Here is a 13,440-nt window from a genome sequence, read left to right on the forward strand (position 1 = left end):
AACTCATTTAATCTGTGAAGATGGTGGAGGGGGCGAGCATTAAATCACTTGGTTGGTTATATAGACAGAAAGTGTCTCTGTCAGAGTTTAACTGTAGATAACAGAATTCAGTCTACTATTTTTAGCAGAAATGGACTTCATGCAAGGAACAGGGAGTTTACAAAAATCCCTAAAAGGGCTGGAGGAAGAGGCTTTTGGCAGAACTTCCAGGAGTCACAGCCCAGAACACCACCTTAGAACTGGCCCACCGAGGCAGCTTCTGCCTCTGTCACGATCAAGTTGGTGAAGAAGGAAGTGTCCTCTACTACTGCTGGCTCTTATGTCACCATGTCTATCCCACCCTACACCAACAAAAGAGCCCTTGACTTGCCTCTCAATAGTCACAGAGCTAGAGTGTGGACCCTGGGCCCTCTGTTAGAGTTCCCACATGTCTCCGCAAGGTGCTGGTTAGCAGAAATAGGAGAGCACAGCTTCCACCTCGATGTCCACTTCCAGATTTGGAATGTCCTGGGTGCGTGTCTGCTAGGCCGAAGTGAGGTCTCACGTGGAAGCTAAGCTGCAGAGTGCCCTGGGAAATAAGACCATTTACCTTGTCAGCCTCTGCAGGTCCAAACAGTGGCTCTGAAGGAGTTGGGGTGGATGAGAGTGAACCAGCCTGTGGATTCTACCACAAGGGCTACATGGTGGGGAGGGGTGTGTGCAGGAGAGCATTTTGGGGAGAGAAATGGAGAAGGGGCTGAAGACAACCTCGACTGATCTCATAGCTCTGCTTAGAGCTGGTCCTGGTTATTAAGATGAGGCATTTTAGGAATGCCACATCAGGGAGACACGATGGCTTTCTCTGGGCAGTGGTTTTGAGGTCTGTGTATGAACTTTCCTGAGTAAATAAACAGCCTCCTTTCCCTACATCCCTGACGTTTATGGTGGGGTGGTTTAATTCCTTCCTTACCAGAAGAGCAAAGATGTTCAGACTCATGTGCAACTGGATGGCCTTCCTTCAGGCTCATGTCCACTGGGCTGAGAAAGCACTCTCATGACAGTTGCTGAAAAGGGAAGCTTCAGATGCACCCCAGGGATGTGTGGCCCTTCTATCTACCAGGTAAATCGCTATTTCCCTGATGAGAAGACCCCAAATGAGGGCTCAAGGTTGTTCACTTTGGATCATGGCAACTCCTGGGTTTTGGAGGCAGGCAGTCCATGGCACTATCCCGCCACCTTCTTTTTAACATTCCATCCAGCAGACACCTTAAGCTTTAATAAACATCTTCTCTTTTAATAGCATTGACTCCAAACTAATAAGGCAACTAGCGAATCAAGTGAAGGTAAATTTCTCATTAACAATTTATTTAAGTTTGTAGAAGAGAGCAATTCCAACTTCTGCTAATTGAGTTTGTAACAAAAAGATGAATCCATTTTACTACCACCCTCAGGACCTCAATCAAACCCCAGGAAAGGTAAAGTCACTCTCATTAGCCGACTAAGAGGTAAAATCCAGGACGGAATGGAAGGTACCAGAACACGGTTAGGGTCCCCAGACTTCAACAGGATTATAAAGCAGAGGCACAGGCCAGCAGTTCAGAGTGTTCTGAATTTTATTGGCCAGAGGAAGAGCCCTTTGACTTGAAGTGAAAGCCCTGAGTAAGACTTTGAAGATGGTGTGCTTTAGGACATGGGTGACGTGTCCAATTTCTCCCCCTTTATTTAAGATCCCTCCGTGGAATGTGGCAAAGCGTGCTGGGTAGACCTGTATGGGGATTTACCCTTTTTAGCTGATCCAAAGCCTTTCCCACTGGCTCCAGGAGGTGGCTGTCATTTAGGACTTTCATAACGAAGGGCTGAGCGAGACCTCCTAAAGTGACAGCCCTGAGGGCAGAGGGACATGTGGCCTGTCTGTGATCAGCCAGCGCTTGAATTTGAAGGGATTTAATAATTCTCCTTGAAATTCTCGGCTTTTCCCTCAGACTTTCCTCTGGAAGCCTGATTAAATGCGTATTATTTCTTCTTAAGTGATTTTACAGGTCGTTTATTTTGGATTTATGAGCATCAACACATTTTAAAAGGTATTAGCAAGCTCTACTGCTGGATACTTGTTCTCTAAATCATTAACTTTACTCTCTATCAGCATCAGATAATAAGAAATCTTTCAGATATCATTTTTTTCTCTTCCCATGGATTTGTTCAGGTAACAAGTATTTTTTAAGCAACTTCTGTGTGCTAAGTTCTAGAATATTCCAATGAACAAAACTGGCAAGGTCTTGCCCTCACTACATTGTTGAATTTTTTTTTTTTTTTTAAAGCTTGGTAAAGTCTATATTATTGTGAAACCGGGAGGAATGCATTTGAATTTGAATTTGAATTTGAGTCAGTCTTCTTTTCTCATTCAACACTCCATTCAGTGAATCAAGGTCAAACGGAGAAGCACAAACAGGACATGGTTCCCTTGTGTGTTGACATACGCTGCTGTGTGCTAACATTTAACGTAGGAAGGTGAGGTGAGTGGGGGGAAGCTACCTCTTTTCCTCTCATTGCCTTCTCCCAAGATACCTGTCCCATAGAATTTGAAATTGCCCACTTGTTCTAAGTCTGCAGCACCAAAAGAGAAAATGTCCCCAGTGCTGGCAGAAATCCTTATGCTGCCTGTTTGGGGAGGTGCATCTCAGCTCCTACGCTGCATATAAAATCTTCTCTTTGTCTGTGTCCCATTCACAGGGCTAGGGTGTAAGGTCCTGGGACCAAGGTGGAGTGGGTAAAGGGAATGTGGTTAAAAGTGAATCAATTAACTCTTGATGGAGAAGAGAATCCAAAGGCCCAAACCAGATCACTGGAACTATCTGGAGAGGTGAGGCAAACAGCAGCAAAAATGCTAGTCACAAGGTCAGGAACAAGGTGGGTCAAGACGAGGGTTCAGAATGGAGGCCATGAGACATGCTGGGCTGGAGGATGTCATTCTGTATTTATCTGAAGCCATGTTTTTAAGTGTCGGGGTAAGGCCTTGTCAGCTTAAAAGCTCTTGTTGGGGTGGCAGACGTGGAGCCCACTGGAAGTGGTCAGCTGTGCAGCAGCTGGAAGTCTCCTCTCAGAGCAGCCTGTTCACTTTGCCCTTGGCTTGGGGGACCCCTGGATGAAGAAGGATGTGGGTGAAGAGTCAATGATGCCACCACTGTCTGAGGAGAAAACAGGAGTTCATCCAAAGCAAGGAATTCAGCAGCACCCCCAAAGCCTGAGAAGTACCTCCCCACTTATCTCACTTGTTCCTCCCCAGGGCCCCGCACGCAGATGGGAAGCTGGAGGGAGGACGGCTCTCCTCACTTGACAGATGATGAAACTGAAACCAGGGAGAGCAAGTAAGTTTAATGTCACATGACTGTGCAGGGTCAGACTTAGGACTTGAGCCCAGATCTCCTCATTTGAGCTGCAATTCTCCTTCCAGGACAATTTACATAGTATTCAAATGATATGTAAAAATAAGCAATCATGAAGTACAGCATTATTTCATTAGAAACGACTGACCCACTGAAACCTGCGATGGCAGCCAAGTCTCTGTGATGCCTTTGGAGACTCTGGCAACCCCCCTGGCCATCTCCTTTTTCCTCTTTCTGGCCTTGATTGGCTCTGGAAGAAATATGTCTCTGAGCATTTACTACATCTGCTCCCCATGACATACAGATTGGCATTCTATCTATGGCCACAGTCCTCAGGGTAATTAAGATCGTGGCGTACCAGGAAACATTTTATTCAGCAAGATTTCACTCATCTGCTTATTTGGTTGCTGAATTATCCGCCAGGAGTAAATCAAAAGGTTTTACTATTCTATTTGCTTGCTTTAGTCAGGAAATCTGAGGGAACTGAGTCCAATTCACTCTTCACATTTCTAATTAAAACGTTTTACATTTCAAGCTTTTTGACAGAAAAAAAAAGACAAGAAACATTGTGTGGAAGGCAGCTTTGAGAAGATACGATTCAATGTGATTGCTTGAGCAAGAAGGGTTAAAAAAGGCTACAACAGAAAAACCTGCTCGTTTTTGCCTGCTTTAAAAAAAACTCAACTCAAACCATCTCCAAATGTAGCTTAATCCATTTTCAGACTCTATACATTATTCATCAAGATTTTGTACAAAAGGAATTTGAGAGGAGCGTTTGCATGAAACCACTTCAGTGGATTAAATTTGTAGTTCAGCACACTAGACTCAAAAAGTACACAAGCCATTTTGAGAGCCCTGCCTCCTTCCCTTACGTGCAAAGTTCCTACTTCAGGTAAATAACTTTTTAAGAATGGAGTGAATTCCAGCAGCTGTCTAAAAATATAAGAAAGGATTGGGTCTTCCTTCCACTTAGCACTGGCTATGGAAACTTGAACAGAAAGCATAGTTGAGAAGTTTGATCTAAGCAGTTCTGTGGATCCTAAGGTTCTTTCATACAAAACCATCCTACCCAAGATGGAAAAAAAAAACTAAGGGGAAAAGACATTTCCAATAAAAGGAGCTCAAATGGGTACCTCCTCGATAAATGCACACCCCTCCCAGCTTCAGTTTGAAGTGGACTTGCCACTGTGGTTGAACATCTGGATGGAAAGCTCAGAATCAATCACCCAGATGTCTTCACCCAGTGGAAGCCAAACATCGCTGCGACCACATCTGGATGTTTGGATGGCCACCGCCATTATTATTTTTCTGTTGTTTAAGTAATGGATTACTGGGGTCTTGGAAACACAGTATATATTTCCTTTTTCCCCAGAGACCATGCAGCACTGGAAGAACACAATTTATAGTGCTCAGGCAAAATCTGGAGCACCCCAAAAGCAACTCATTTCTGGGCTGTGAATGAGCAGAGGTCCTAGGTTGATAGGCAACGTCTGACCCCAAGGCGTCATTACTGCTATAAACCACAGAGGGTCCAAACAATCTAAAGAGCATCTGAAAGTTTCTATAGTAACTTTTTTTTCTAAGTGTTGAAAAGTTCCTAGCAGCATGGCTGGTTGCCTGGGCTACAGTGTTGTGTTGACAGCTCCGGTCTTTTTCCTGGCAGCTGAAGATTAGGACAGTGACCAATGAGAGGGAGGCATTCTTCTCTGAACTTTCCGTTAGGCTGGTGATTCATTTTGAGACCCACATTTTATGAATGCTCTGAATTCAATGCAATGTGGCTGTTGAGGTGTCTACATTCAAATTGGGTTCCATTAACTTTATGGTGTGATTAAATGTCTGAATCATAAGGACTCAGGGTTGAATTTATGTGCCTTCTGAAAGCACTTTCAAAGACTGGCAGCTACAAGTGTAATTGGATGCGTGAGATTGGAAGAACAAAACCTAAAAAGATATCAACTCAAATATAACAAGGATCTGAGAATCCAAATTTGTGAGTTGAGGTGGGCAGCCATTCTCAGATGTACAGAGTGGAGCTGCTATTCAGCATGCGTATTTTTCCTTCAGAATACTTGATTTTTAACATCAGAAGCGCTTGGTGGTCCACCAGCACAGTATTTTTCAAACTTTAAAGCACCTAAGCATTAATTAGGGTACTTGTTAAAAGTGCCAATTTCCAAGACCTGCCTTCTGATTCTGAAGGGTTAGAGTGGGGTCCAGGAATTATAGACCAAATTGGGAGAAACTCTTGCATTTGGAGAAGTGATATGCCTCACTTAGGGCCTGGACTGCAGCTGGTGGTGAGATAGAAGACCCAGAACTAGATCTCTATTTCATTCAGGGATCTTTTATCATCTGCTTAGTTCATGCTCACCCAGATCAACATGTATGACATGGATATTGTCAGGTGTGAAAGCCACATGTACCATGTTACAAAACTAGAGAAAAACATGGGGTGGCAGAGACAGTGAGGGCATATTGCTTGCCATTTACCAAAAATGAATTCTGATACCTAAAAATTTAAAGTACTCCTGAACACATAGGTGTTAAATGGGAGCTGCATGATGCATCTTCACATATTTGATTCAGTTTTAGGCATTTCCTGACAAAGTCATGTACACAATAATCTCAATCCTGCGTTTCCCATTCTTGATTTCTCTGGCTTCAAATACCCAAAAAATACACAGCATTCAGAAATGCCAGAATTGATAAAGTTAAAAACTTTGTCATTATCGCTGACAATTTGTACTTCTTTTTTATAATTTGTGAATTATTTGTTCAGATCACTTGCAACTTCCTATTGAGTTGTTAGCATTTTCTTGTATTGATATTAAAGAGCTGTTTATATACTAAAGTTATTAACTAACTGTCACACAATTTTTGTAAATATTTTTCTCAGTTTTTTTTCTTTTTATTTATGGTAAATTTTCTTCTACACGAACAGTTCAATATTCTTTTTGCCTGTTCTTTGTGATGTTGTTTCATTAATTTGTTAAAGCCCTCTCCATCACAAGACCAGGAAAAGAGTCACTCATACTTTCTTCTAGCTATTTTGTAGTTTTAATTCAATGCTTTAACTTGTTGGTATACTCTGTAAAATGTAACATATAAAACATAAACATAAAACATACATTTTTTTGCCAATAATTTTCCCAGCATCATTTCTTGTAGATTACTTTCCCACTGGTTTATCAAGTATATCATAAAAATACCCTTTATTGTATACTGAGATACTGTGCTAAATATTTTTAGTGAATTTAATATTTTAATGAATACACATTTCATTTGATCCTTACAATTACATTCTAGTATAGATATTTTTATTCCTATTTTACAGATGAGTGAACGGAGGCTTGATAGCTTATAATGCTTAACTACAAAAGGCAGATCTGAGAGAGGATTTCAGGATTAAGTGATTCCAAATTCATAGACTCAGCCACCCAAGTAAATTTCATCATAAAACAAATTCTCAATATTATGTTGTTTTCTGTTCTGTTTCACTAATTTGGCTGTTACTTTTGCTCTAACACATACTTTTAGGTATTTTAGCTCTGTGTTTTAAATCAGAAAGCCTTTTTACCTCTTATTACTTTTTCACTATTCATGTTGACCTCAGACTAATACAAATTGTGAGATTTTCAATGGAATTACACTTCAAATTGTATCTTTACAATATTTAAACTTTGCATCTAGCAAAATGCCCTTTAGGACATTTTTATATTTTTATTCACACAAATTCTTTACTTTTTCTTATTTTCATTTTAAGTATTTTGTATGTTTTTTACTATTGTAAAAGATTTTTTTTCCCGGCATATTTTCTAATCGTTATTAATTCATAGAAAAATCTATTTTTTAGTCTTTATTTTTTATCTGACTTCTTAAATATTTTCTAGAATAGATTTTCTCATGGGTTTTCCATGTAATAATCTCATGATCTATAAATAATGATTTTAGCTTTGTGTTAACTACACTTTTAATTTCCTTATGTTGTCTCATTTTAGGGGTAGGAAAAGTGAAACACCAGTGGTGAAAACAGCCAGCCTGTGGGTGTGTCTGCCTCCTCCTCTTCCATCTACAAAACATTTGTGATGTACTTACCCTGTGCCAGGTGCTGTGCTAGACCTTGGAGACAGAGCATGGAACAAGACAGAGACAGACCCTGCCCTCCTAGAGCTATTGCCTGGGCTGGGAGACAGACATTAAACAGGTACTTATACGATTAATTCATTAATTCCAACCCTTATCTCATTTTCAGCTTTAATGGGAATACATCTGGTGTTTCAATTTAAGCCAATTTGAGATATTCTTTAACCGTCGCCTTCTAAGGCTAGTTTCTAGTTTTTTAAAGTCAGAGTGTCTCTGGAGTTTTAAGAAAAGACTTCTCAACATTGACTTTCTTTTTTTTTTTAACCTATTGACAATCCATCTATTTTATAACAATAAACCCAAGGCTCAGGGGGCAATGCAGCATGCCCAGCGTCCCGCAGTTCATTGTGGCAGAATCCTCTGTGGAATCTGGCTTCTAGAAGTCATCTTAGCACATGAGGGCAATGTGTCTACCCAAAGCTATGCACCTGCCATTGTATCCAACTTAGACTGGGAGCTTTTTCAGAACAGGGGCTGTTTCTGGGAAGCATTTTGTGCTTCCCTGGGTCTGAAGAGCACCTGCTGCTTTCTCATGGTTGCTGCTGAAAAGACTCCATACTGGCTCCAGAGAGAACAGTGAAAATGCCCAAGCTTCTGGTGGATTGGCCAGAAGCTGGCAAAAAAAACCAGGCTAGGGTGTTGCATCAACCTATCAGAAGCCATGTTCATTTCTCACTGGTAAAAAAAAGTTAATGAAATATGGAAGATACAGAAAAGAATTTAAAAATCACCTGCAACCTCACCATCAACAGAGAATTCCCATTATACTTGAATGCTTTTTATTTGTGTATCATTTTCTCCCACAAAACACGTATCATATTTAATGACAGATGTTTTCCTCTAATACTATATCATGAATTTCCCAAGTCTGTAATTACCTCATCTTTTTGTTTATTTCCTCAGTTTAGTCCTGGCCCTTAAGTTTTGCTTTGCAGTGTTCTGGTGATTCATCAGCCTATCTATTTTGAAGTAGTTTTAACAAATAAAGGAGCCTGTGAGGACACCGTGAATAAAAACACTTCACTGAATCTAAAATGGCCACACTTGGTTGAATGAATGATGACCATGTCATCAAAATGTCAGCAGAAAGGAAATGGTGCTAATAATTCAATCTGAGTCTAGCACCTTAAGAACTGAATATGTTTGGTTTCAAAAATTTCTAGCTATTTTTCATAGACATGTTGGAATGCAGTAGCTTCTTCTATGGCAAACATTTAAAAAACAGCACCCGCACATAGAGGTAATAATCAGTACCATCATCTTTGCAAACGAAGAAAAGATCTCTCTTTGATTTATCTATCTATCTATCATCTATCCATCAAAATTTTGAACTAAAGAATGCTGGAAATGCTAGGACATTTTAAGATATAAAATATTATGGAGGATCAATTGGTGGAGTAGAAATGGCAGTCACTTGCCCAACAGCCATTCTATGCTTTTTTCCTCTTAAAGAGAACCCCAACTTTGTTGTGGTGATTGGTGGGGCCAATCCCCCACCCCAGCGGGTGAAGCCTGATTCACCTAAGTCAGTCATGACACTTCTATTTCCTTTACCAGTATCTGGTTCAGGACTGATCATGTGATACAATTCTGGCCAAAAGGACACAGGACAAACTCTCCAGGCAAGCTTTGGAGAAGTTTTTTTCTTGCTCTTCAAAAGAAATATGAGAGAAGAAAGTACTCCTTTTCTTTGAGTGTTTGATCCTTTTGTGAGGATGTAGTTGTCATCTCGGGATTATGAGGGGACAATTCTTGAGGACAAAAGCCAAGGTGCTGAAGAGGATGCCACAGACAGAAATAATCTGGGTCCTCAGTGGTGCCATCAGGGCTCCTTACCTCTGAACTTCTTTTTTGTTAGATTACGTAGGGTATTTTTGTAATTTTTTAAGCCATTTTGAGTTTAGGATTTTATTTACTTGTAGCCAGAAGCATTCTGATTCAGGTGGTCACCAATAGCAAGTAAACAACTGGTGACTGAGCATGTTTGAGGGAGGGAAAACTAAGTTCTGTTTCTATTTCCAACCCTATCTATGATCTGACTGTGCTGTTTACTGGAACCTATGGACTGTCTACTAGTCAAATCAGAATAATGCTTCTGAAACACGTATTAGTCTTTAGAATTGGACATATTCAATATCAAGTAGCCAACATATCAATATTTGCTCTAGTAAGTGCCTTAGTCAGGTTCTAGAGTAGGCAGTTAGTAAATCATTTTTAGTGAATGAAGGAGTATTTCAGCTGAGGAAATAACCCTGGCCTAAGGGAAAAACTATTAGCAAATTAATAACCTAGAATCTTGTTTATACTTTTCTTATTATATTAGAGAAATCCCAAGCCATCCATAGACATTTTAAAAAATTACTAGCCTCACTTAGAGTAGAAAGTATTTAAGGTGTGGCCTCTCGTGGGAGATTTCCTGAGTGTGCAGTTCATCACACTTGAGAGGTTCAGTCAATTATTTCATAGAATGTCAGTTTAGGAGGGACTGTGGGCTTATATAAACTAAGAGGTAATTACTTTATGCAATGAAACTATACGCAAGTCCCTAGTTAATGAATTTGCTAGTTGTTTTCCCAGTTTACAACAGACACTGACCCCTATGAGACATACTATGTGTGCACGGACACAGAGAGAGAATCATTGAGTTAATTACGGCAGGCTAAATTGCTGTGACAGGCAGACCCAGGGCTGAAGTCACACTCAGAAATGGAAGTTTACTTCTTCCTCCTAAGACAGTCTGGATATGTCATCTGGGTTGGTAAATGTCTCCTGTCATGTGTCCTTCAGGAACCCAGGCAGAAGCTGCTCTGTTACCTTGGAATTATTGCTCTCCTCACTGCCATCCAGCCAGCAGTGAGGAGGAGAAGGCATGGAACAGGCGTTGTCTGGTCTTGAGTAGTACCCTTTGTGAAGCACATTTCACTTGTGCTCACATTCCATTGGCTTGAACTTAGTCACATGGTCACACTTCCCTGCAAAGGGATCTGGAAAATGGAGTCCAGCCATGTGCGTAGGAAGAATGAGAGAATGGATTCTTCTGGAAGCTTCTGACACGTACGTGGTGTCACAGGAAGAGTACTGGGACCTTGTCCTCCCCGGTCTCTACTCCTTTTTCCCCATTGTAATTAGAATCCTCTTTGCATAGCTCAAATGTGCTCGTTCTTCGCCAGCCCCCTCCAAGTCTCTGACTCAAACCTTTCAGTAACTTACTGTATTCGGGACAAACACAAGACACTTTATCCCAACATATAGGCTCTGCATAGTCTAATATCCATTTACTTATTCTTTTTTGATTTTGGAAAATGCCCCTTCTCACTTTCGAGGTTCCAGCCCCCTTTCACATCCTCTACTTTCCATGTTCTCTTCTCACAGGGATTTTGTACTTGCTGTTACCTTTGCTTTGCAATTTCCTCTTTAAAATGGGATAAACCACTTTATCCTTCTTTATGAGCATTCATTTTCCCCTTTAGTTTGCAAAATGGCTATATCTGATTATTGTATGTTCTTTAGAAGGGGATGTCATTCCATCAATGGTGAAATCTGATGGTAGTTATCTTTTCTTTTAATTAATTTTGGTTTTTTTGACCATGATTCTTTAAAATTCACAGACTATTTTTAGAATGGTTTTAGATTTACAGAAAAATTGAGGAGATAGTGCAGAGTTGCCCTACACTATTCTCCTTTCCCTTATTATTACTAATTATTACTATTACCACTATTCTTACATTTGTAGAGTACATTTTGTACAATTAACAAGCCAATATTGATACATTTTACTAACTGAAGTTCAGAGTTTATTCATATTTCTTTAGCTTCCCTTTTTCTGTTCCAAAATTACATCCTGAACTCCAACATGAGTTGTCTTGGCTCCTGAAGCTCCTCTTGGCTGTGACATTTTCTCACACTTCCCTTATTTTTGGTGACCTTGACAGTTTTGAGGAATCTGACCTGGAATATTGTGGAATGCTCCTCTATTGGAATTTACCTGATGCTTTTCTCATTAGATTGAGATGAGGATTTTCTGAGAGGAAGGCTGCAGAGGTAAATTTCACCATCTCATATCACGTGTATATGCCGTCAACATGCCTTGTAAGTACTGATGCTGACCTCCATCATCTGTCAGAAGTAGTCTCTGTCAGGTTTCTTAAATTTGCATAGAGCTACTCCTTCCCCCCACCTTTCCATACTGTATTCTTTGGAAAGAAGTCACTACGCACAGCCCATGTTGAGTGGGAATTGCGTTCCTCCTCTTCTGGAGTGGAGTATCTATGTGATTTATTTGGAATTCTTCTGCCAGGGAGATTTGGACCAAGATTCTTTTAAGAAGGTGGGCTTATTTGGGCTTGGAGATTATCCTGACAGGCATTTTACAGCTATAATTTTGCATAGTAAAAAACAGGACCATGTGATTGTGCCAATGTGATGGAGTAGAAAAAGCACGGGATTAGGAATATGAGGGCCTGAAGTTGCAAACCAACCTTGTTAAGTCCCAGGGGTGAGACCTTGGGTACACCCCTCTCCCCTGAGAGCTGCTTTGAATGCTTCAAAGTTCTACTGGGTGAAGTCACTTTACTGGGTATCCATCCTCATTGCCTGAAACAAAAGTCCCAAGCATGTGGCCCATGACTGGTTCCTAGCTCAAAAGTCACTTATTCCAAGAAGAGTTCTTGGAGCACTGCAGGTAAAGCAGCTCTCCCACATCCCAGAAACTTTTATCCCAGGCTTTACTGGCATCATTAATTGTTGTCTAAGAACACCCTGCTTACTCACGTTTTATCATCTGCCCGTAGATTAAAAACTTGTCAGTTCCATGAACTCCACGAAGTCAAGGATCTTTTCTGTTTATTTCATACCAGTACCTAGAAAGTGCCCTGAATAAATAACAGGTTAGATTAAAACAAATAAACAAACAAAAAAAAAGCCAAAATAACCATTGGAGACAGCTGCACTCAACATCCTCTGAAGCTAAAAATTAAATAAAGTAACACAAAGCTCTTTGGCAGCTCTGACAAAAAATGATGAACCGATCTCCACTGTTGGTACATTCATGAACAAGGGAAGGCTCCTAAAAGCAAAAAAAATTTTAGTATTCTCTCTTTGTTTTGAATTTGAATTCCAACAAGATTGTACTATTTTGATTTAGATTCCTTTTTGCTTAGGATACTTAAATTAATAGGTACTTCGGCTGCCACAAAGAGGTCCTGACTTCTCTTATTTAACAAATCAATGTCCAGAAAAAAAAGACTCTGATGTCCAGAAGAGGGACGTCTTCCGAGGCTCTGAAATTTGAGATGTCACAAGTACTTCTCCTCTACAATTGTTGGGAAAAGGAGCACGCTTATTCTCTGGAGGAACTGAAGCATAATGAAATGCAATCTAAGAACATGCAAACTTATTATCTACCAGGATGGTTGAATGGTTCCAATCAAATGGAGGATAGAAATAGGGGCTTTATATTCGGATTTTGGAAAAATGACTCCGCAGTTATATTTAGACGCAACAGTGCCTGCAAATACCTGAAATAGTGACAGTCTGTGGCTTGATTATAACATAGTAAATATATCTTCTCTTTGAAACTTATCATGGGGTGAGGACAAAAGCACCCCAAATTATTCCTGCAGTGGAAAAAAACTATCTTACTGTTGATGATAAGAGAAAGGTCATTACTTTCTAAATGAGAGGTTGGTATTGTTTTTCAACTGGCTCTTCAGAGGGCTGCCTTTGTGCCAAAGACTGCTTAGAGTAGGTGGACCCTGTGACTTTAAAAAAGTCAAAAATTTTCTTTATTTCTCCTGCTCTTAGAAATTGCTAAGAAGTAGAGCTGTAGCATCATGAGCAGTAGGAATTCTTTTATGAGAATACTCTCTTTTCCATGTGTATAGAAGTCCTGGCACCAGGGAGATGACCTTTTTAAAAATACTGATCTGATGTC

At 40.2% G+C, this 13,440-nt stretch overlaps 1 protein-coding gene across 2 annotated transcripts in view; it reads right to left on the reverse strand.

Moving 5' to 3' along the window:
• Positions 1-1,317: 1,317 nt before the first annotated feature.
• CABCOCO1 (ciliary associated calcium binding coiled-coil 1) overlaps positions 1,318-13,440 on the reverse strand; it is a 118,775-nt gene continuing 106,652 nt past the window's right edge. Inside the window, exons 9-10 of one of the 2 annotated variants that reach the window (XR_010381948.1) lie at positions 12,279-12,379; positions 1,318-3,160 (exon numbers count right to left, since the gene is read on the reverse strand). The gene's annotated coding sequence lies outside the window, so the exon portion shown is untranslated. Of the gene's footprint in view, positions 12,380-13,440 lie in introns of both variants that reach the window. The other variant, XR_010381947.1, reaches the window with a different exon arrangement.

Source organism: Camelus dromedarius, chromosome 8, assembly GCF_036321535.1.
Source record: "Camelus dromedarius isolate mCamDro1 chromosome 8, mCamDro1.pat, whole genome shotgun sequence".
NCBI classification, from domain to species: domain Eukaryota; kingdom Metazoa; phylum Chordata; class Mammalia; order Artiodactyla; family Camelidae; genus Camelus; species Camelus dromedarius.